The sequence below is a fragment of the Mytilus californianus genome, unplaced genomic scaffold (assembly GCF_021869535.1).
Source record: "Mytilus californianus isolate M0D057914Y unplaced genomic scaffold, xbMytCali1.0.p SCAF_3, whole genome shotgun sequence".
In the NCBI taxonomy this organism is placed as follows: Eukaryota; Metazoa; Mollusca; class Bivalvia; order Mytilida; family Mytilidae; genus Mytilus; species Mytilus californianus.
Window position 1 is genome coordinate 76,486,928 of NW_026262679.1, and position 23,344 is coordinate 76,510,271.

Sequence of the window (23,344 nt, forward strand, 5' to 3'; positions counted from 1 at the left end):
ATTGTATGACTTCATATTTTCTGAAATTCGCTCTCAAAAAGACGTTTTCTTAAGAATATCAGTAAAAATGAATCCAGCCTAGGGTAAGGCAACTTGCTACTGTTTACATATTTACAGTACGGCAACTTGTTTTCCAACTGTATGGCAACTTGCTAGTTTTATTATATGTTTTTGCCGTCCTTTTCAAGACTTATAACATTATTTCCTGAGAAATACGGCATTTGCATATAATAAAACTAGCAAGTTTCAATAATTTAATTATAAATCAAATATAAATATAATTCGCCTAACGACATTGTTGATCATGGTACATGTATCATACACAATATTTTGAACACGGTCCTATTAAACCATTAGCATCATGAAAAATACATATTTTTCTAGATGTATACAAGTGTGGACCAAGGATCCGGAAATTTTTACCAGACAATTTCGGTCATTTTGAGATGATTGAAAAGTTGGTGCCCCTTTCCAAATTGTCGATGTCAACTTAACTAGATTCATAGCATCAACGAACTTGTATTGCTGTTTCATCGCATTAACTAAGTAAATGTCTTACCATTACCATGAAGAACAGTTAAGGGAAGGCAATAGTTTAAAATTGAAATGATTTTAATGACTCAAAATGGTAAATCTTTCAGACATTGCTTACGTTTCTTTCGATTTGACAAAAGTTAAAACCGGAAGTTTGCGATAAAGTTAAAGTAGGAATAATTCCGGATTCATTTCTGGGATTTGTTTTGTTTATCAAATTGACAGGAAATCACCGGCTTTTTTATTTTATTACCTTTAAAAGTGTTTGAATGTAACAGACAATAGTTGCACTCGTTTAATTTAGCATTAAATCAATTTGCATTTTACGATTAAATATTAAATTTGCTGAAGACAATTTCACGCATGCGTATTATATAGTAAATAAAGCACATGAAAAAAAAAAACTTTTTTCTCCGTAAATTTAGGTTTAATTTTTAAATCAGATTTGATGATTGTCTTTGCTGAAAAGTAAATAAATAATGAATACACTTGTCAGGGAATTTCAATTTTTGTTAAGATATTATTCTGAGCTTGTGATCACTGTCAGGTGTGAATATTAAAACCACAGGTAAAAAGTGATTAGCGATCATTAGCCAATGTGTCCCGAAGGCTTTGATATAGATATTAGGAGGGCCCTCAGGATTATCAAACTACTGGAGTGGCAGTTTTATTACAGGAAAGGGATTATAAACAAAAACAAGTGATCACAACTTACACAAGACAGTGCAAAATGGTGATTAAGAAATCCGATTTCAAACATTGAGTCAATGAAATGACCGAAATTATTTCTTTAAAAAAATAAAATTTGTCCTAAATCCCAATTTCTCGTTTAGGACAAATAGTTTCATCTTAGGACATGACTGGCATATATGACCGTTTCCGGACCCTTGGTGTGGACACAGATCAGTGTGGATATTATGTATGAATGTTTGACAGTGTTTCATGTTGACATATAGAGTTCTATAATATATATTAAACTGTGTTGCACAATGACAGCTTTACTGAGCCGAACAGTTAACGTTAGCAGTATTGTTTATTTAATACTTTGTTGTAATGTTCAAGACCGTCATGGAGACACTAATTGCATTGATTACCAAATGATTATGATAAAATATGTTCTACACCTTTGAATGTTTGATTTTGGGATACATTTGAAGCTAGGAGAGGAACACAAAGTTCAGTTCTTCATGATGTGATTTTTTATATGGGAGATGGTATTGGAGAACATGCATGCATGTACTATTTGTATGGTTATATTTATGTTTCTTTGTGGTGGATCTAGATCTTCCCAGTACTATCAGTAAAATATTTCTCGGATTAGAAGATATTTAATTGTCGTAATATGTTCTATTTATCTAAAAAGTTTATATAGAATTTAAAATGAAAAGGTATTGCAAAAATATTCTTGTTCCAAGATTTTTTTGTTATACGAATACAAATATTCAGTATTAAGCTAGTTTTGTTGTGGTATGAAAGTGCCAGTTAAAAACATTTACTGTTAATTCACACAATTTGACAAATTGACAAATGAATGATAGATGTTGAACAATGAAATATAATTTTAGAAATCAATTAGGGAAGATAGGCCCTATGAATTTGGTCCTTTTTTTTTACAATACTTAAGACATTTACATCTACTCAGGACTGTGTTATCAGCAGGCAGTGCATAAGTTTAATAAACTGCTTCGCTGAATTTGGATTGTATTTAAATATTTGACATATAGAGGTTTCTGAATAAATGTAGTCAAAGATCTTGAAATTGGTTATATGAATTGAATTTATATTCAATTAAAGATTTCTTACAGTTGTGCAATACTTAGTAAATCTGTTGTCAAGACTATAAACAAATAAAGTTCAATTAATTCTCAATGTCATATTAGAAATTTATGAAAAAAAAAAGGGAGCTTACTTCAATAGATATAAATAATTCACCAAAGTTTCATGAGAATTGGTGACAGCATTTTTGAGTTATTGTCCGAAAACTGGAAAATCACCCCTTTTTTTAATGAATAAAACCCCATAACTCAGAAATGTAAAATTTATAAAATTCTAAAGGGAGCTTACATCAATACATACAATCAATTCACCAAATTTTCATAAGAATTGGTGGAGGTATTTTTGAGTTTTTGTCCGAAAACTGGAAAATCCCCCCTTTTTTTATGAATAAAACCCTGTAACTCGGAAACGTAAAATCTAAAATTTATAAAAATCAAAAGGGAGCTCATGTCAATAGATATAAACAATTCACCACAATTTCTTGCAAGTTGGTGAAAGCATTCTTGACTTATTGTCCGAAAACTGGAAAATCCCCCTTTTTTTAATGAATAAAAACCCATAACTCGGAAACGTAAAATCTAAAACGAAAGGGAGCTCACGTCAATAGATATAAACAATTCACCAAAGTTTTATGCAAATTGGTTAAAGCATTTTTGAGTTAATGTCCGACATGTTGACGACGGACGGACAGAGGTATACAATAATACGTCCAGTAAACGGGCGTATAAAAAAGGGTAACAAAATCACCTAGCATCATATTCATGTTAACATGGTTAATGATATTGCTAGTAGCAAGAGAAGTATTGTTTTGGTAATTTGTGTGTTTTTTTAATTTGGCTTCTGGACACATCTTTGGTGGTTCAAACGTAAATAAAATGCTATAATATGTTTCTCCCCATTATTACTTACATATAACGGATACTTCTACAATTCCTTGTGCAGATTAGAGTTGTTTGTCAAATCTTTATTTCACAAGGAATGAATTGCATAACAATGAACTGAGCTCAAAGCAAAGCACTTAAATAATACACTTAGTCAAAGAGCTCAATCCAGTGATATACTTTGTACTACAGGTCCTTCATGAATATCCACTTCTCACAAAAATGCCATACTACATGTACATGGATGGATCTGAAGTCCTGAAAAAGAAAAAAAAACTTAAATTTTATATCATATTTTCAGTATACATGTACATGTACGATATAAATGGGGAACACCGGTTAAAACTTTCACATAGTTGTGGTCAAATCATTGGGTACATAAATTGCTTCATGCACAAATTGATATAGGCTGAGTACCCCTCTGTTTAAAATAAAATATCATACCTCCACCTAATCATAGTAAACTGAAAAACAAACATTCAAAACTTTAAAATGTTATTAGACTGTCACTTATCAGTGTCTATAGCTATTTACCATCAAAACTAAATCAATAATATAAGACTCAGATTGACATCCCTCTCTAATGTCCAAATGAAATGAGATTCCTAATCTACCACCAATTTAATACCCCTCTAATTATGCTAATGGACAGCTATCTGATGTTTTCAAATCAATGCCCCAAAATATTGGCTTCTCTAATTGACATCCTTTTTACAGACAAGCCCAATGAAATCACAGTTTTCTTAAATGGTAGGTGGAACCTAAAACTCAAAATTTTTTAAATGTTACATTTTAAACCTTCAAATACATGTAATTACATATTTTTATTAATAAAATTCTTTTCAATAATTTACAATTTTTTAAAAATTTTGTCTATTGTTATACTGTACATGTATATTAACCTCTAGATGTCTTTCAATTAAGCCCCTGTCACACTTTACCTGATAGAGCGAACGGACAACTATTTTTCAATCCATTCATATCTGTTAGACGTCCGTCCATATGCTTTCATCTTCCGTTTTATCAGTCGACGTCCGTTCTGTCTGGTGGAAAATTTTGAGCATGTTCAAAACTTTGAAGGGACGTCCAATGAGTGAAGTGTTCGTTTAACGTCAGGTAGTTGTCCCTTTTTAACAATACTCGTTCGTTTCCTTTCCGTTTAGTATCCGTTGCAGGTCCTGTAGATCAATTCACTAACAGACGTATAACGGATGATGAACGGACATGAACAGAAGGATAACGGATAAAACGAATATGTACCGAATGTAAAACGAATAAATGTCAATTGAAATATTCGCGTTAGAAATACCAATTATTAGTTTGTCAGATTTCTTGAATGTTATAAATGTTTATTAATCATGATGGATTGTTGAGTAAGAGCATGTCTTCACTATCAAGCAGCTCTTATTAAGCCCAGACTGAACTTAAATGTTGCAAATATAAACCTTCTAGACTATAAACTAAAACCAGTTACACAGAAACTTTTTAATTATTTTAAAGTCACGTTTATGTGAATTACATGTAACAATATTGCCACCTTTAAATTTTCTCTTATCTTGTTCACCCGTTTTATCAGGTTCGCGTCCGTTAGGTGTCAGTTTTATGCGGTACTTTTCCGTTGGATGTACGTTCAACATCCGTTCTGTCCAGTATGTTTCAGTTTCTCGTACGTTACATATCCTGCATGTGTCTATTAGCCATTAGTTACTCGTCCACTTTATATGGTCAGTACACCAACGGACTCCCAATGGATACACATTTTGTCAACGGAAAACCTTTTTTTCATCCGTTCGGAGTCCCTTCGAGCTATCCGTTAAGGTGTGACCACAGCTTAACATTCAGTTTGGCTTTGTCTGATTGTAGTACATTTGTACATGTAAAATTGACGTGGGATTCATTCATATAATAAAATATTCGCCAAAGCTCTTAATTAATTAGGCAACCATAAGGCCTTCAAAAATCAGAAAACCCCATACTTTATCTATAGTCGGCTTTAACAGAGCCCAACACGTTTTTATTGTGATACAGTTTATATTGATAAGATTAATACAATAAAATGCTCCGCAGGGCGCAGCTTGATACGACCGCAGAGGTCGAACCCTGAACAGTTTGGGCAAGTATGGACACAACATTCAAGCTTGATACAGCTTTGCATTTGGATTGTGATTAAATATTTGACACAGCATAGGTTTCTGACACAGAATGAATGTGGTCTAAGAACTTAAAAATTTTAAATTGGACATTCACCTATTATGGTCCAATATCCAAAATCTAAATACATGGTTAGATTCAGCATATCAAAGAACCCCAAGAATTCAATTTTTGATGAAATCAAACAAAGTTTAATTTTGGACCCTTTTGACCTCAATGTGGACAAAGTTGATAACGGGGCCCAAAAATCAAAAATCTAAATACATGGTTAGATTCAGCATATCAAAGAACCCCATATATTCAATTTTTGTTGAAATCAAACAAAGTTTAATTTTGGACCCCGACTTGGACAAACTTGAAAACTGGGCCCATAATAAAAAATCTAAATACATGTTTAGATTCAGAATATCAAAGAACCCTAAGAATTCAATTTTTGTTAAAATCAAACTAAGTTTAATTTTGGACCCTTTGGACCTTAATGTAGACCAATTTGAAAACGGAACCAAAAATTAAGAATCTAAATACACGGTTAGATTCAGCATATCAAAGAACCCCAATAATTCAATTTTTGATGAAATCAAACAAAGTTTAATTTTGGACCCTTTGGACCTCAATGTGGACAAATTTAAAAACGGGACCCAAAATCCAAAAACTTAATACACGGTTTGATTCAGCATATTAAAGAACCCCAAGAAGTAAAGAATAAAACCCCATTGAAATTGGTCAAGAAATAAGCAATTTATACGAAGTATCTTCTTTTGCACAATACTGTGCAATTAAATATTTCTTGCTATTGCACAATACTGTACAATTGACAATTTCTTGCTATTGCGCAATATTGTGCTATTGGATATTTCTTGCTATTGCGCAATACTGTGCAATTGAAGATTTCTTGCTATTGCGCAATACTGTGCAATTGAAGATTTCTTGCTATTGTGCAATACTGTGCAATTGAAAATTTCTTGCTATTGCACAATACTTATTATATAATAATTTACACATCCTGTTTGGTGTGTATCTCCTACCATATCATTATTATTTGCTTTTAAATATAATCAGAAATAACCAACTTAAAATGGAAAATTTAAAAAGAAAAAAAAGGAAACCCCCCCCCCCCCCAATTTTTTGAACCCCCTTATGATTCATCACCCCCAAACTCAATCACAGCCTTCCCTTTGTGGTATGGTACCTTGCAGTACAATTTCAGAGAGATCCATACACTTGAACACAAGTTATTGTCTTGAAACTAGAAAAATGTGTTTTTTTGCCCCTTTTTGGCCCCAAATTCCTTAACGTTTAGGGCGATTACCCCCAAACTCAAACCCAGCTTTCCCTTTGCGATATGAAACCTTGTAGTACAATTTCAGAAAGATCCATACACTTACACACAAGTTATTGTCCTGAAACTAGAAAAATGCTTGTTTTTTGCCCCTTTTTGGCCCCTAATTCCTAACACATTGAGGCAATTACCCCCATCATCAATCCCAGCCTTCCCTTTGTGGTATGGTACCTTGCAGTACAATTTCAGAGAGATCCATACACTTGAACACAAGTTATTGTCTGGAAACTAGAAAAATGCTTATTTTTGGCCCCTTTTTGGCCCCCAATTCCTAAATGATTTGGCAATTACCCCCAAACTCAATTCCAGCTTTCCCTTTGTGATATGGAACCTTGTAGTACAATTTCAGAAAGATCCATACACTTACACACAAGTTATTGTCATGAAACTAGAAAAATGCTTGTTTTTTTGCCCCTCTTTTGGCCCCTAATTCCTAAAATTTTGAGGCAATTACCCCCAAAATCAATCCCAGCATTCCTTTTGTGATATGGAACCTTGTGGTAAAATATCAGAGAGATCCATACACTAACACACAAGTTATGTCTGGAAGTTACAAAAATGCTTATTTTTGGCCCCTTTTTGGCCCCTAATTCCTTTACTGTTGGTACCATAACCCCCAAAATCAATCCCAACCTTCCTTTTGTGGTATTGAACCTTGTGGTAAAATTTCATAGAGCTCCATTCACTTAAACTAAAGTTAGAGTGCGAAAACCAATGTGTCTTCGGACGACGCCGACGACGACGCCGATGTCATACCAATATACGACCACAAAAATTTTTTTGCGGTCGTATAAAAACCTTTCAAGACATCATAATTATTTGCATTTGTTCTGTTGATTGGTAGTGATATAAAGACACAAATGAGATCAAATCTATATAGTTCAGCTCAACTGTTTTATGGTAAATCAGTTGTAGTAGGTTGTTTGAAGCTAGCAGCATATGCAACTTTGTACATCTTTTTCAGGTCTGCAATCAATATAAAAATCAGAATGTTTGGTATGATTACCAATGAGACAACTATCTACTGAAATTCAAATGACAAATACAGCCTTCAAAAGAGGAAAACCCTTGTTGGCTGTCAACAGTCCCTACTGGAAAAGTAAACAACAATTCAAATGAGAAAATCAATGGCCTGATTTATAATTAATTTAAACAACAGGTTGGGATCCCCCCTCCAATGAGGAATATCCCTTAATTTGCTGTTCGAAAAATGAAAAAAAGAAAATGTAGCTTTTTTAACTAAGAGAGGTGCGCGGTGTAGAGGACGGGGGATTCATTAAATTCGAAACAACTTTTTTAAAGGATGGATCAACTTATTTTCAATATTGACAAGGCCAAAATTAAAATTAAGTTTGTTTCCCCACGCCCCGACCGACTCAGAAAATAGCCGCCGACTCAAAAAAAATTTTTGAGTTCTGAGTTGAAATTTTATTTTTAAATATCTCGGGTATCTTTTACTGAGTTTATTATTAAATAGTCCATTCATATTTTTCAAAAATATATTCCTTTAGGATAAGGGGGACTGGCCAAATTCTTTGCAGTTTTTAAATTTTTCTAATAATTTAAAACTGAAAAATCATGTTAATATAAAGAAAATTAAGGGGGTAGACATTCTAACACTTACATTAAAGTTGCTACAAATGATTATATGTGCCAGACATACACATGATCGATTTGTTTTGCTCTGTTGGGTATTAAAAAAAAATTATCAAGATATAAAAAAAAAACAAAAAAAAACACCTACCTACCTACCCACCAGGCACCTACAACAATGTGGGTAGGGGTGTGGGGAAACATACATTTTTTTAATTGTGGCCCAATAAATAATTCAGATTGAAGTCCAGCTGGGAACAGTATCTCTGTAATATATAGATTCCAAATTGTGGACAAAACCAACATCAAATGTTGATAATGTTCTATGATAGGATATCAAATTAAAAGACAGTCAGTAAATTCAATGCAGAGACGAATTAATTGTCGAAGGTGATAAAATCAAATGTGTCTTTCCTGCGTACATGTCATGTGTAAAATGGGATATACCATTTACAGGGCTGTACTGTCCTTCATATTTAGGCCAATTTCACACAGCAAAATATAAGGAACATGTTTACATTATATAATGTTTCTTTATTAAGGAAGTTTATCAATAAATGAAGTTGTTTTTCGCACAAAAAACTCTTAGTACATGTAACATACCTTAAAAGTACATGTATGTTACTCAATGAGACTCGGAATACTGTATATGTACGTTTTTACGCGAGTACTTATTTTCGCGATTTTGTTGTTGTTGATGAATTCGCGTGTATTTAATTTCGCGATATTTCCAAAAATATCAGAACATAAATTACAAACTTAAAATTTATAAAATTTTCATTAATTAGGTCTCCATTTATTTAACAATATGAAACAAAATAAACAAAGATTATTCAATCATAAAGTCAGTCCTGTGTTTTGATAGATGTCCAATAACCTGATTAAATCGTTAATTACTTAATATAGCTGTCAAATTTAGCTTGGGATATTATTTTCCACCTATTGTCCTTTTATTCTAAATTAAATTTCTGTAAAAATAACTGGTGTTGTTTTAACAGTTTCACGGTTCAAAGGGGTTATCTGAAACCAACAAGGTGAACATGCATATACAGTTGTAAATTCCAGCGATATTTATTCAATGGTTTTTATATGGAAGAAATCTGCATTCGAGTTCGCGTGTATTTATTTTCGCCAAAAATATACCTACCGCGAAATTCGTGAAAATAAATACACCGCGAAAATTAGTACATATACAGTATAAACAACCCCTAAAATATATGGTCAGATCATGTTTACTTATGTCATATGTTTTTCGTACTATGCATGCTTTTTCAATGGAAATCGTGACGCCATAATGCATTCTTAATATAACAAAAACTCATAAGACGAGGATAATGTATATAAAATCCTCTTTAGCCATTTTTATAAAGCCTTTAAAGGTGAAAGACATATAGAATTCACGAAATTTACACAGATTCTGTTGATTTTATCAGTTGAATGGTCAGAAATGAGATTAAATATACATACATTGTCATTAAAGTTGTCATTTGTACCGAAGACGTTGAAGGAAGAAGATCAGGGAAGCAGGAGAGGGAAGAGTTAAAAGCAGGATTAGTTAAATAGTGAAGTGTTTGAAACCTGCGGACAGGATATAGAAAGGCTGAAACAGTTGGTTCGGTACAAATATCCAAACAGGGCTGGTGCTTATGTTTTACGTTACACATCTCTCACTATTGCATTAAGTGTTTGCTGTTAACCCTTTCCTCCATAATGACGCCTCTGTATAGTACCTCAGTTGAAACACTTTGACTACGAAATGTCTGTATCAGACTTAATAAAATTTGTATCCAATATAAAAAGGATATTCATAAAAACATCTGACTTGAATTTCATTGATGAAATATTTGTTTTCGCAATGCATTAATACTTTAAACGTGCTGATTTTTTTTATAAATAGCCGTCGCCATTTTTTCGAAGTTCTTGTTGACAACCAAGTTTCAGAACACTGACATTGTCACGTTAACTACATTTATTGTTGGTTATTAATACCAACTGGTTATAAAATACCTAATAATCAATGTTTACGATACAGTTTGCGTTAAAAATTATTTTCCGTAAGAAAAACTTTATTTTGAAACTCCGAGTGTTCACTGCCGCTTTTCTCGCTTTGGAGTCGTACATTATTGCAACAAAAGCATTTTTTTTTTTAAAACTTACGTTGAAATATCAGAAATTTAATGAACAACGCGGAGATATGCAGTCGAGTCCATACAATTCTTTTCTGACCCATTGAGTGAACAAATATAGCAACTTGTAAAATGTAAACATGTGTTTGGGGAATCCCATTATACGACTTCCGGCGAGTCATTAAGTGGGCGGGAACATACAAATTTTAATGACCACAAAAAAATCTTTCAACGTACAATCTTTCAATGTTTTTGCTTATAGAAAGTGACATTTAAGTTTCAATCATAATTATTTTAAGTTCTTCAATTAAATTAACGAGAATAGCGAATTATGCAACAATATTCAGCATCCGTAAGTTGTGATTCTAAGCCCCGCCCACCAATAGAATTTACCGTTTTTACAGTGATGTTTACACAAACAAAAGATGATGAATATTTTTTCCGCGATGTTTATTTCAACAATTATGAAGGCATATGGTTCCGTGAACCACTTTGTTTTAGTAGTAACAATTTGACTAACAAATTAGAGCCTTAACTTTGCGGTTCACTTCCCATTTATAAAATATGTCAGACTAAAAGAACAGACATACGTGCATTTTTCTCTTCACGATTTTCGCCGTATTTCGGGTTTCAGAGAATCAAAATTCGAGATAGAAGTAAAAATGTAGTTAATCATTTGATTAAAAGCTACCTTAAATTTAAGCAACCAACTGATCAGCACATCTTATTATTAATGTTTAGTAGAGGAACAACAGGAATATCAAATAATATTAGTATCCTAAACTTTGATGAAAGAACATGTCATGTTCATACATTGTATGTTGCAAATTTTTTTCAAGTTGATTTTTGAGGAACTTGTTTTCTACTTCCACTGGCTGTTAATGACTAATACTTTGTTAGTCTGGGAGAAAAAAAAAACCTATTAATAGTTATAATTAATTGGCTTTAAACTAGCTTTCAGTAACTGTGTACTCTTAGATCAATACTCACTCACTCACTTGTTTTGTTTTTTTTAATTTTTTTTATATGTACTTCTTGCCAATCTAATGAGGCAAGTCAGCCATTAAAGAGCATGTGTTTGGATGGATGCTTAGCACTCCTATCTACATCGATTCAAGCCATTCAAAGCAGACTTTTACATTTTATTCCTATTTTGATGCCCCTGCCGTAGCGGTGGGGGCATTAAGTTTTACCCTTGTCCGTCTGTACGTACGTACGTACATCCCAAAATTGGTTTCCGTTCTCTAACTTGAGTTTGCCTCAACCAAATGTTATGAAACTTATACACAATGCTTATTACCACAAAACACAGATCAAGTTTGAATTTGGGTAGTGTCACTTTAACCATTATTAAGTTATGCTATACACAATATTCATTACCACAAAACTAAGATCAAGTACAAATTTTTTGTTTCCGTTTTCTAACTTTATGTTGCCTCAACCAAATGTTATGAAACTGATACACAATGCTTATTACTACATGATACAGATTAAGTACGAAATTTGGTGGCGACACTTTTACCATTCTAGTGTTGTGTCCCTTTATTATCATAAAAATTGCTGAATTTTTTAGTTTGTCTCAACTAAATGTTATAAAACTTATACACAACCGTTCTAGAGTTATGCGTGTTTACAAATAGAAAAATTGCTGAATTTTAGTTTCTGTTCTCCACTTAAGTTAGCCTCAACCAAATTTATGAGACTTACACACAATGCTTATTACCACAAAACTCAGATCAAGTTCAAATTTGGGTAGCGTCACTTTTACCGTTCTTCAGTTATGTCCCTTTATAACTATATGATATGCAAGCGGGGGCATCATCTGTGTCCACATGTGGACACTATCCACAGTTATTGTCTATTTGAATCACTGCCCAAGTTTGTGTTGCACAGTCTTAAGTTTTCTATATAGTGTTTTGTATACTGTTGTCTTTTTTCTTTTTCGTTGTTTACCATTGTGTTGTCAGTTTATTTCAACTTATGCGTTTGAATGTCCCTTTTTGCCTCTCTTTGGGGAGTAATGTGCACTCATAATCATAATTAACACAACCACATTATGTATGTCAGAGCTCCAGATAAGCTGCGTATTTGCGTGATCACGCAATACAAATAATTAAAAAACCAATGCAATTGCCCATTGCAGGGTTCAATAACCCAATTAATTCAAAGGAAAACCCAATTATATGCCAAAACCATGAGTTCTTAACGCTTTTATTCGCTATCGTTTGCGTTATTTACCCTTATCTGATTACAGTCGTCGCGTAATTCTATTTTTATAAAATTTATAATTGGAAATGTCCTTTCGTTCTTAAAATAGAGCCCTGCATCAAGTAGCTGTAATGGGTCCCTGTTGGAATTTTCCGTTGCTCAAAAGGTACACGTGTTTATGAAAACATTTCGATCTTCTCAGCGTTTATCCAATTAGCGTGTGACATGCTGTCATATTTTTTCGAATTGCTCGTGATTTATCATAACATACAATGAATTAAAACGAAAGTAAATGTCCGATAAAAATATTGAATAGAAGCATGTTTTCGGCTTCTTTTTGATAGCTGAGGGAAAGTTATGATGATAACAAAACTCAGCTAGTGATTTTAGGAAGCGTCCATTGAACGCACGGGCGTGTTTGCGTACCTTAACGAGAACATTGCTATAGAACGATAAACACGGGGTTTCGTCAAAAACTGACGAAATCAGTTGGAAAAAGTGAAAGGCCAAATCAATTATGACATGATATGTAGTTGGAAAGCATCGGTAACCAAAATTTCTGATAAGGGACAACTTAACCCAGATTTATGTAAATTGAATTAAACAAAAACAGTTTATTATATATTATTTTTTTCATTTTAGTTGATGAATGAATACACATATCCGTTTTTTACGTCAAATTATGCAGCTTGACGCTTTCTTTGTTTTGGTCCAATTGTTCTGGATGCTTAAGATAGTTGTCTTATTGGCAAGTGCAGTATAACATTGTCATTTATTTGCTTGATGTTGCAGAATTATTTGTAAATTTAAGTTGAATGTGGTCTCCATCATTAAACCACCCTATAAATCTCAAAGCTTTGGGGTATATCTTAAATCTGGGAACTACTTTTTATTTTTAAAGGACTGGCAAAACTTTCTTACAGCACCTAAATTTCACATATATTACATAAAAATCTAAACACTTATCCACACCTACCCCAACTATAAACTGTAGGGTGATCATATGGGATCTAGAAAGGCAATAAGTTACTGTCCAACTAGTGACACCAGCTGCAGTTTACATAAGTTTTGAGAAAATACAAAACTGACAGAACGTTTAAAACGGGACACAAATTAAACGTACAATTGCTCGTCAGTGAATAAACCAAATAAAACAGCTAAGCACATATACAAAGAAAGAAACACATTTAAGATGGAAACACATCTGGGGTTGATATAATGTGATTATAACATGCCTAAATATTCAATATTGTGTTGATGAAAAAACCCAATACATTAAGGAGCTTGGTGGTAAAAAACCCAATTTGATATTTGCTTGAGGGGTGAATTGGAATTGATAATGCAATTAAAAAACTTTATCACCCAATTACATAAAAAAATGGTGGGTAAAAACCCCAATTTGTGAATTCTTATCTGGAGCTCTGGTATGTTTCTGTCCAAAGTCAGAAGCCTATTATTCCGTGGTTGTTGTTGGTTGCTGTCTATCATCTTTTTGTTTACCCTTTTAGCATAAATCAGGCCATTGGTTTTCTAGTGTGGATTGCTTCACATTTTGTCATAACATGCATAACACATAAACTATGAATGGTCATTGTCTTACATCCACATCATTTGGACTGTTGAAAAGTTGTCACATTGGCAATCTTACCACATTTCCTTATTTCATTATTGTATGCAAAACAGTCTACAGAAAGATCTTTAGAAGACTAGCATTGAGAAGAGGTAAACAAATAAGGATTTATAAGGACCTCCTTCTGAATATGCATGAAATATTTGCCACTGCACGTGAAACAAACAACCAATCAATGTAATGGCTATCTATTGTAGATTTTGAAAGATATGCATATATGTATGATTCGTGTTTTACAAATGAATGGAACCTTTCCTTCATCTTTTTTCTTTCAAATCTTCTGTGTATCTAGAAGAAGGAATGATGCAAAGAAAATACCTAACCCTGGGGAAGAGGTTAGCTGAATTCTTTCAAGTTAATGTATTGTTATTTCTGGAGGGGAAGGGGTTTGCCTTTATAGGAAAAAACCTAAATTGAAATAATGTTTTTATTTTTTATAAATTCAAATTGTGATGAAACGCACAGCAGGATATCAACATAGGAAAAAGTTTAATACCCTTCTAGATTTCAGGATTGATGTTACATTTTCAAGGGGACTTTACAAAGAGAAACAGGCATATGCATAATCAGCATGCTGTTAACAATGACAGTGTCAGTGTTCCATTGAACACAACTAAAACCAGATGCAAAATGGTGTACAAAAATGTAATAAAAAGAAACTATACCACATGCTATTATTTTCATATTGCCTTTTCAAACTGTGATATTTATCACTACTAGTATACAAAAAGGTCTTTGTTAAACAACTTCGCAAACATCATAGATTTTCTTTTAGAAACAAGATATCTGATAACTTATAATGCATTTTCTAATTTGTTGGCCTAAGCACCTACTTTTTAGTCTGATTCTTGGGCCTTATTTGGATGCTAGGAGCACACATATGTTAAATCTTTTTCAAGAGCATTGTTGTGATAAAAAGTTTCCATTTGTTATCATCCAAAATATCTAACTGTCAACTGATCATTTTTTACTTATTATAGAGGATTTCAGTTGGTTGCTATGAACAGAAACTGTTGCTAGGGAAAAATAATGTACAATATTATTTTCCATAATATATTCCAATATATGAGTCATCTTGATTAACCTGTAAAAACCTTATTTTTAAATATTTTCACCAATTTTTTTTTTAAATTCAAATTTTAATCACAATTTTCTTTGGTTGCTACGGAAATACTTCTGTTGCTATGAGGAAAAAAATAGACAAATTTTAAAGAAAATAAAGTTTCCATTCAGATTATTTATGTACATTCAATTCGCTCATTGTTTTCTTAGAAACAAATTGATATTACAAGATTTAACCCAAAATTTAACCATTTTAATTTTATATTTGGATAAATCTGTTACCATGGCAACAATATTAAAAATTTTTTTTTTAGTAAATTTTGAAGATCTGACTTAAATGTATAACTGACAAAAAATTTCAAATGTCTAACTGGTCTATTAGAGGTACAGTCAATATTTCATTAAAGTAAGCATATTTTCAGCATTTTAATGAAAAATCCTATGCAAATCAAGTATGTAAAAAAAAAATTTCCATGGAGGAAAGGGTTAAACCATACCTTTGTGCTAAGCTGTTGTTCCGACAGTAATATAGACATTTATTTAAATAAAGTTTCATACCACTTCAAATAGTTTCCAAACATTTGTTTTAATAGGTTCCATACATTAAGGTTTCAGCCCAGTTTCATACATTTAGGTTTCAGCCTATTTCCAAACATTTGGTTTGAACGAATATCAGACTGAAAGGGTTTTAAACAGTTTTGATTTACCAGGTTCGGGTTAAGTTGATAGGTGTTGAAATTCAACTAATACAGTATTTAATTGACTTTAGAAATTTTGCATTGCTCTTCAAATCCCAGGAAACTGGTACGCATCATAAACATATTAAAACGCCCTGTCCGGTTGCACGTTACACTTGTCTCATGGGTTTATGTTCTATTAAGAATGCAGTGACGTGATATTTTCCACTGAAAAAGCATGCATAGCATAGCATGTAGTATGAATTCATATGACAAGAGACAGATTAAGGCCTTTCCCCAACGACCTGTCCAGTTCCACATTACACTCCTCTCTGGGGTTTAAGTACTATCAAGAATGCAGTGACGTGATATTTTCTACTGAATCAAAGAGCTGATTGCTCTGAGGTGGAAGAAGATGCATAAAAGGTAACTTGAGTTACCATAAGAGCAGCCCCACCAAACCAGTCTGCTTTGTCCCATTAATGCTTTTGACGTATTTTTTTCTTCAAAAATAGTTAGAATCATAACTCAACCAAAACTCACTATACTTAACATAAAAATCTGCAAATCCTGTTGATTCAAATTAATTTTTCTATATTAACTAGATTCCATACATTCGTCTCGGAAAGGTCAACTTGATGCAATGCAAATTCGCCAAGCAATTATAACATTAATTGATTTGGTTTCACTTAAAAGTTTTCTGTCAAAGGTAGATAGTTGACCTTTATAGCTTGCTGTTCAGTGTGAGCCAAGGCTCCGTGTTGAAGACCGTACTTTGACCTATAATGGTTTACTTTTATAAATTTTGACTTGGATGGAGAGTTGTCTCATTGGCACTCATACCACATCTTCTTAAATCTACTTATAAAAAACTGGCTACCAAGATTTTAGTCAAGTTTGCTTAAACTAGGGTTTTCATTATAAACAGATATTGAAAAATTCTAAATATATCCAATGCAGATATGTGTCATGCCAAGAATTGGGTTTTGGGCACTTATCAGCATTTCAACTGGTTCCGTACTCAAGCCTCAATAATGGGTGTACCTAAATGACGAATAACGGTAAAGAGCTGGACTATTTAGTTGTTACGATCCCGTTTTTGGTCACTTATAAAACTTTGAATCGTAAGGGAATAAAGACAATCATTGGGGACATTTTGACAATGGCCGACGTTGCATCTTTTGATGTGCAACACACCAGCAGATTCATGTGTGCGCTTGACTCTTTATTATTGCCATAAAATACTAAAATATTCTAACTTTTGTATTAAAAAACACATGTTGTCTAAAACTGGAATATGATTGATTGCATTAAAGATCTAAACGTAGACGGAACAACCCAATCCGTGTATTTTTTCAAGCATCCGTACTCTCCACAAAGATACTTGACTTTAACACAAGATGGATTGTATGAATATATGCAATTCTGTTTATCAATATTTTTAAACTTTCGTACGCACAAATTGTCAATTAAATTTCCCATTTGTGCACATGAGCAGATATGTAACCAACATGGTTTAGATTAACCCGAATAATCCAGGTGTTTTATTCCGATAATTCCAATCATTAATCTACTAAAGACAATTATTACAACAATCAGAGAATTATTATCATGACCTATTAATACTCCAAGACAACCCATCAACTTTTAATTATTTTTTTTCATGTGTTTTCATGAATTTCGAGAATTTATACCATATAAATATCTGAATAAGTTCATTAAAATTGAATACCCTTAATATTAATATTTTTTAATAAATGAAAGGATGTATAAAACGTCATTAATAAAAGTAAGTAGAAGGAACTTAAGGCGAAAGTACTCTATGGGCGAAAGTACTTAGGAAGAACAAACCAAGGGCGAACATTTAAAAAGGGCGAACCGACCCGATACCAAATTCAAGCATGCATACTACAATAATCTACATTAAAAACATCCGGTTACAAGTAAACAAATAACGTTCATGTAAGATGAGATGAAATCTAATAATTTACATAAATAAAAGGGTATATATTTTTACATTAAAATATGAGAAACTATAACACTTACGATAGTGATTGTTTTTCAAGCCTAACTTATTAATTAAATGATGCAGATGCTTAATCATGTGTAAAAATCGGTGTTACGAAATGGCACGGAAGTTGTAATGAAATTGTAATACACAGAAAGGGATACGGCATACAACCTGGTAACGGTTCAATGATTTTACAGCCGGCAGTAAAGGCTTTCAGAAGACGAAGTCTTCTTCCACCAAAAAGCATGCATAGCCTAATTGCCGCCATAGCATAGCAAAGCATGTAGTACGAATTCATATCACCAGAGACAGATGAAGGCCTTTCCCTCCCCCCCTTTTCCCGTTCATGAATGTAACATATACATATATCTTTAATAAAATATATGACCAGAGACAGATGAAGGCCTTTCCCTTCCTCCCGTTCATAAATGTAACATATACATATATCCAAAATAAAAATAGGGCGAACGGACTATCAGGGCGAATGAACCTAGGGCGAGCATGTAATCTGGGCGAACGGACCTATGGGAGCATGTTATCCCGGCGAACAAACCCCCCCCCCTTTTCTGGGAATTTTTTTGTTGTAATATGCTGTTCATCTTATTCGGTTCTGACTAGACTAGCAGGGTCGGATACAGCTATTTTTAAAAAGAGGAACCTTACCCAGGATAAAGGGTCAGTTCCAACTAAATATCCTCATTCAAATGCATTGATAGTCAATAAAAAAGGGGGGTTTCAATCTCCGGAATCCCCTGTCCCCTGGATCCGCCACTGACTAGAGTCTTAATGTGTACAAACCTGACGTCAAATTATGTACTATAGAAGAAATAAATAATATCACATTACATCCAAATGTCAGTTACTGTTACTTCACATTACTTCAATCTTCAATCTTTGTCGTGATGACAGGGTAATCTCTCTTGTAAATTATCCTCTATTGTAAAATTTTAATCACTAATGTAGTTTCTCTTTTGTACTTATTACAATAATCCCCAAATTCAATTATATTACGATGTCAATGGAAGAAGTTCCCGCGCAAATGTCATGTGTTAAACGGAATACACTAAAAAAGAATTTTAGGTGTATGTTAGCATTCGCATTCCGATCAATTTACACAGTTCAATAAAATATATATATTAACTATATTTATATTGGATTTGAATTTAGATACTTTATCAGAGAAATGATTTGTTTCTCGCAGACAACGCCAAATAATATACATTAACTCGTCATTGAATCTGAACACCCTAAAACAAAATGGTATATGCAATCGACCAAACAGATTTTCCTAATATCGATAAAGGTGAAATACGTTGAATAAGAATTGTGCATACTGAAATAAGATCAGAGATAAAGCCCTATGTAAAGTGAAAACCAAATAAAAAACATATATAAAATCATTGTTTATGAAATTTTCTTGCATAATAACATTAAAAACGATTACATGTATCCTGTCAACCCCTGAAAAAATTAATACTGTCTCCTTGACTACTTCCGCGCGCCATGGTATGGTAAAATGATATATTGCTCTTTGGTCGGGTGTTTGTCTCTTTGACACATGCCTCATTTCCATTTTCAATTTTAATGTTATGTCAATATTTTACCTGTTCAACATAAAAAAAATCCCTGTGTCCATACCCCATTTAATTGTTACTAACTATCTATTTGATTTTTTTTCATTGTTGAAGACCGTACGGTTGCCTATAATTCCTTACAACCACTTCATTTGAACTTTGGTGGATAGTCGTCTCAATGGCAATCATACCACATCTCCTTTTTAACTGGATAAGCAGGAGGATTTTATCCGGGTTGAATATTAATTTTCCTCCTTTGCTACTCATTTTTTCACGCGATTTTTTTCCATTTTTGTAGACAATTGTTTTCCTCATTTTGTGTTGCAGAATTTTTATTTTCAACTCTTCCCAGGCCAAGTTATTTTTTTTAATCCCTCCCAAACACGAAACGAAGTTGTAGTCCCCTTTCTTCTAAATTAAAATCTCATGAAGGCAAGACATGCATATCCCTGTCATGTCTGTTTCAACAGATTCAGCAATATTACTTTCAATACCGTAGAAAAAAGAAAGGATCATACTAGTATAAGTGATCTATAAAGGTTATGAAAATTCTTAAAGATGTCCTTTATAGATTGTTTATATTGTATAAATTTTGATAAGTTATAACTTCCAATCAACAAATTAAGAAAATATGGTTTTAATAAAATATGTTAAAAGTGATACAACGCTATTTAAGATTTCATTATTTTCATATATTTGAAGTTTAAATGTTTATTTTTAAGGTAGTTCTATAAAACCAAATCTATAGGTCTTACTAGTATTGAATTGAATCATATCATTTGACACAATATAAAAGTTAAATTTAGAAATCCATGTATTCAACATTTTATTCGTGAAAAGTACTACAAAAAGAGAACTCGGGCAAAATCAATCCCCCCACACTACCTCTCCATCAACTCATTTTAATTCAAGCCAAACAGCATTAACGACGATCTTAAGTTATTTTTCTACCAATTTGAAAAAAAAATCTGTAATAGAATAGAAAGTAATTGGGGTTTCCATCAATAACACAAAATCAGTAAAAAATGTATATACACAGCAAAACACACAAAAAGCAATGGAAATGTGCTTTCATTGCTCATGTTGCTGTACTTCATCTCAAAGCCACAGCGAAACCTTCAACACGGAAAAATAATTCTCACCTCACAGCAATTTTAAGGCGGCCCTTAGCAACTGCAAATTGACGATCACGACACAACTGTGAATTGAAGAACAAAGCCATGGTCTTATATCAAGAAAAGAAATCTTTAAAAGAAATCAAACATTTACTGTCATGATTTACCCAAACAATCACATTAAACAATACAAACATCAAGACCACCACGGGGCACATCGATATATATGTTAGACAACTTGGGGGGAAATAATGAACGTGTATGGCAAATGATTCGTAAAGACTTTGTAAGATGTAACACCAACTCGAACCCGGTCAAAAATATTTAAAATAAAATTTTTCCTACCGACAATATAAAATTTCATTTCAAACTATGTAGAATATAAAGCTGCACTCGCACCAGCCGTGAAGTGGAACGGGATTAATGTAAGTTGTATAATAACTTGACTCCCAATCCACTATAAATAAATATGTTTAAACTAATATATATATTGGTAATTTGAAGTATCAATTGAAAGGCGAAGGACTGTCGATCCTTGTAGAACACCTTTTGACTGATAATTTAAAAAAAAATATGAATGAAATAAAAAAAAGGAGGACATTTATTGCGTATTGCCTGTTTCTCAAGGAAGAAGTGAATATATTATAGCACAAATACGAGAAGTTATCTCAAGAATAAATACTACATAATTTAAAAAAAACAACTAAAAACATACACCTCAAGGCGCTAGGATGAAATTTGAAAAAAAGCAGGACAGGAGGTTTTAGTAAAAAAAAAGACAGGATGAGACAAAAAACAAAAGACAGGAAATAAAAAAATCAAGATAAACTAATAAAAAATAGGCAGGACCGAGTAGAGTGAAAAATAAAAAAGCAGGACAGAGATAACAACTTTTAAATGCAGGACAAATTTTTCCATCCTATCCCCCATATAAATCAAATGGTAGCTCCCTTAAATAAAAAAAAGTTATTTTTCGATAACTTATATAAACTAGAAAATTAGTTCGAAACGCAATGTATTAATTATTTCCCCCTAAAACGCAATGGAAACACAGTATTTTGTTCACTTTCATATAAATAATGAATTGTTTATATTTTATTTATTCAATAAATTTTAAAATCAAAATAATAAAATTGAGAATGGAAATGGGGAATATGTCAAAGAGACAACAACCCGACCAAAGAGCAGACAACAGCCGAAGGCCACCAATGGGTCTTCAATGCAACGAGAAAATCCCGCACCCGGAGGTGGTCCTCAGCTGGCCCCTAAATAAAATTGTGTGCTAGTTCAGTGAAAATGGACGTCACACTAAATTCCAAAACATATAAATGAACTAAAATTAAAAAACATACTAGACTAACAAAGGCCGGAGGCTCCCGACTTGGGACAGGCGCAAAAATGCGGCGGGGTTAAACATGTTTTGTGAGATCTCAACCCTCCCCCTATACCTCTAGTCAATGTAAAATAAAGAAACACATAGCAATACGCACAGTAAAACTCAGTTTAAAAGAAGTCCGAGTCCGATGTCAGAATAGGTAACAAAAGAAACTAAGCAAAATGACAATGATACATAAATGAACAAAGGACTACTAGCAGTTACTGACATGCCAGCTCCAGACCTCAATTAAACCAGAGACATATTGTATTATATGTCTCTGATTAAACTCATTAAAAGATTATGTCTTCATCATACGAAAATCAAGTACAATCCCTCCCGTTAGGGGTTTAGTATCATACCATCATAAAATATATGAGAAGAACATAACCCGTGTCATGCCAACAACTGGTTTTAGAATAAATGTGTTTATTTCCGATGCAAAGACCCTATGAGTGAATCAATATTAAAACCAAAATATGCAATCCTTAATGACTTGACAACAGTATCGTAACTATATCCTTTCCGAATAAGTCTGTTTAAAGGTTTGGTTAGCTTTTGAGGTGAATGCCGACATTTTTGTGCTTTGTAAAGAATATTACCATAAAATATTGGATGTGAAATACCTGAACGTATAAGATGTCTGCATGTTGATTTATATTTACGAATGATGTCCTTGTACCGATGATAAAATTTAGTAAATGTTTTGACTAGTTTGTGATATCGAAAACCCTGGTGTAATAATTTTTCAGTAACACAGAGATTTCTTTCGTTGAAATCAAATACGTTGTTACATACACGAGCGAATCGAACAAGTTGAGATACAATGTATTTAAGGGGAAAAAACATAAAAGATCATTGGTAGGTGTTGTATTTTCGAGATATTTTGTAACGGTTTATTTCTTCCTGTGTGATATTTTATCCTGGGGATAATTTGTCACAGAATTTTTTTCTGTGAAATTACTTCCGGTTTTGTTTCATATGTTTCGTGATATTTGTCTTTTAAAAGAATGATATTTACTTTAATATTTCAGGATATTATTTTCAATTATAATCTGCGAAATTATTTCCCATTATTATACATTTATTTGGTTTTTTATTTACTAATTTGGCTTATATTCAAATACACTATTATATTAGTACATAGTATTTGCAAAGATTAAGTTTTTTTTATTAACTATTCAATATTTTAACTTCCCAGATAGAATTTCACGGCAATGGAAAATAAATAACAACAACTTCTGTAACATTTTTTCCCCCAGATGATATTTCATCCGGATAGAATTTTGCTT

General features: G+C 32.7%; 1 long non-coding RNA gene across 1 annotated transcript; it reads right to left on the reverse strand.

Moving 5' to 3' along the window:
• Positions 1-6,451: 6,451 nt before the first annotated feature.
• LOC127733278 (uncharacterized) lies at positions 6,452-7,477 on the reverse strand. The gene is made up of 2 exons (XR_007997061.1): positions 6,853-7,477; positions 6,452-6,531 (listed from the first exon to the last, which is right to left on the reverse strand). It is a non-coding gene; the product is annotated as an uncharacterized LOC127733278 (long non-coding RNA).
• Between the last annotated feature and the right edge of the window lie 15,867 nt (positions 7,478-23,344).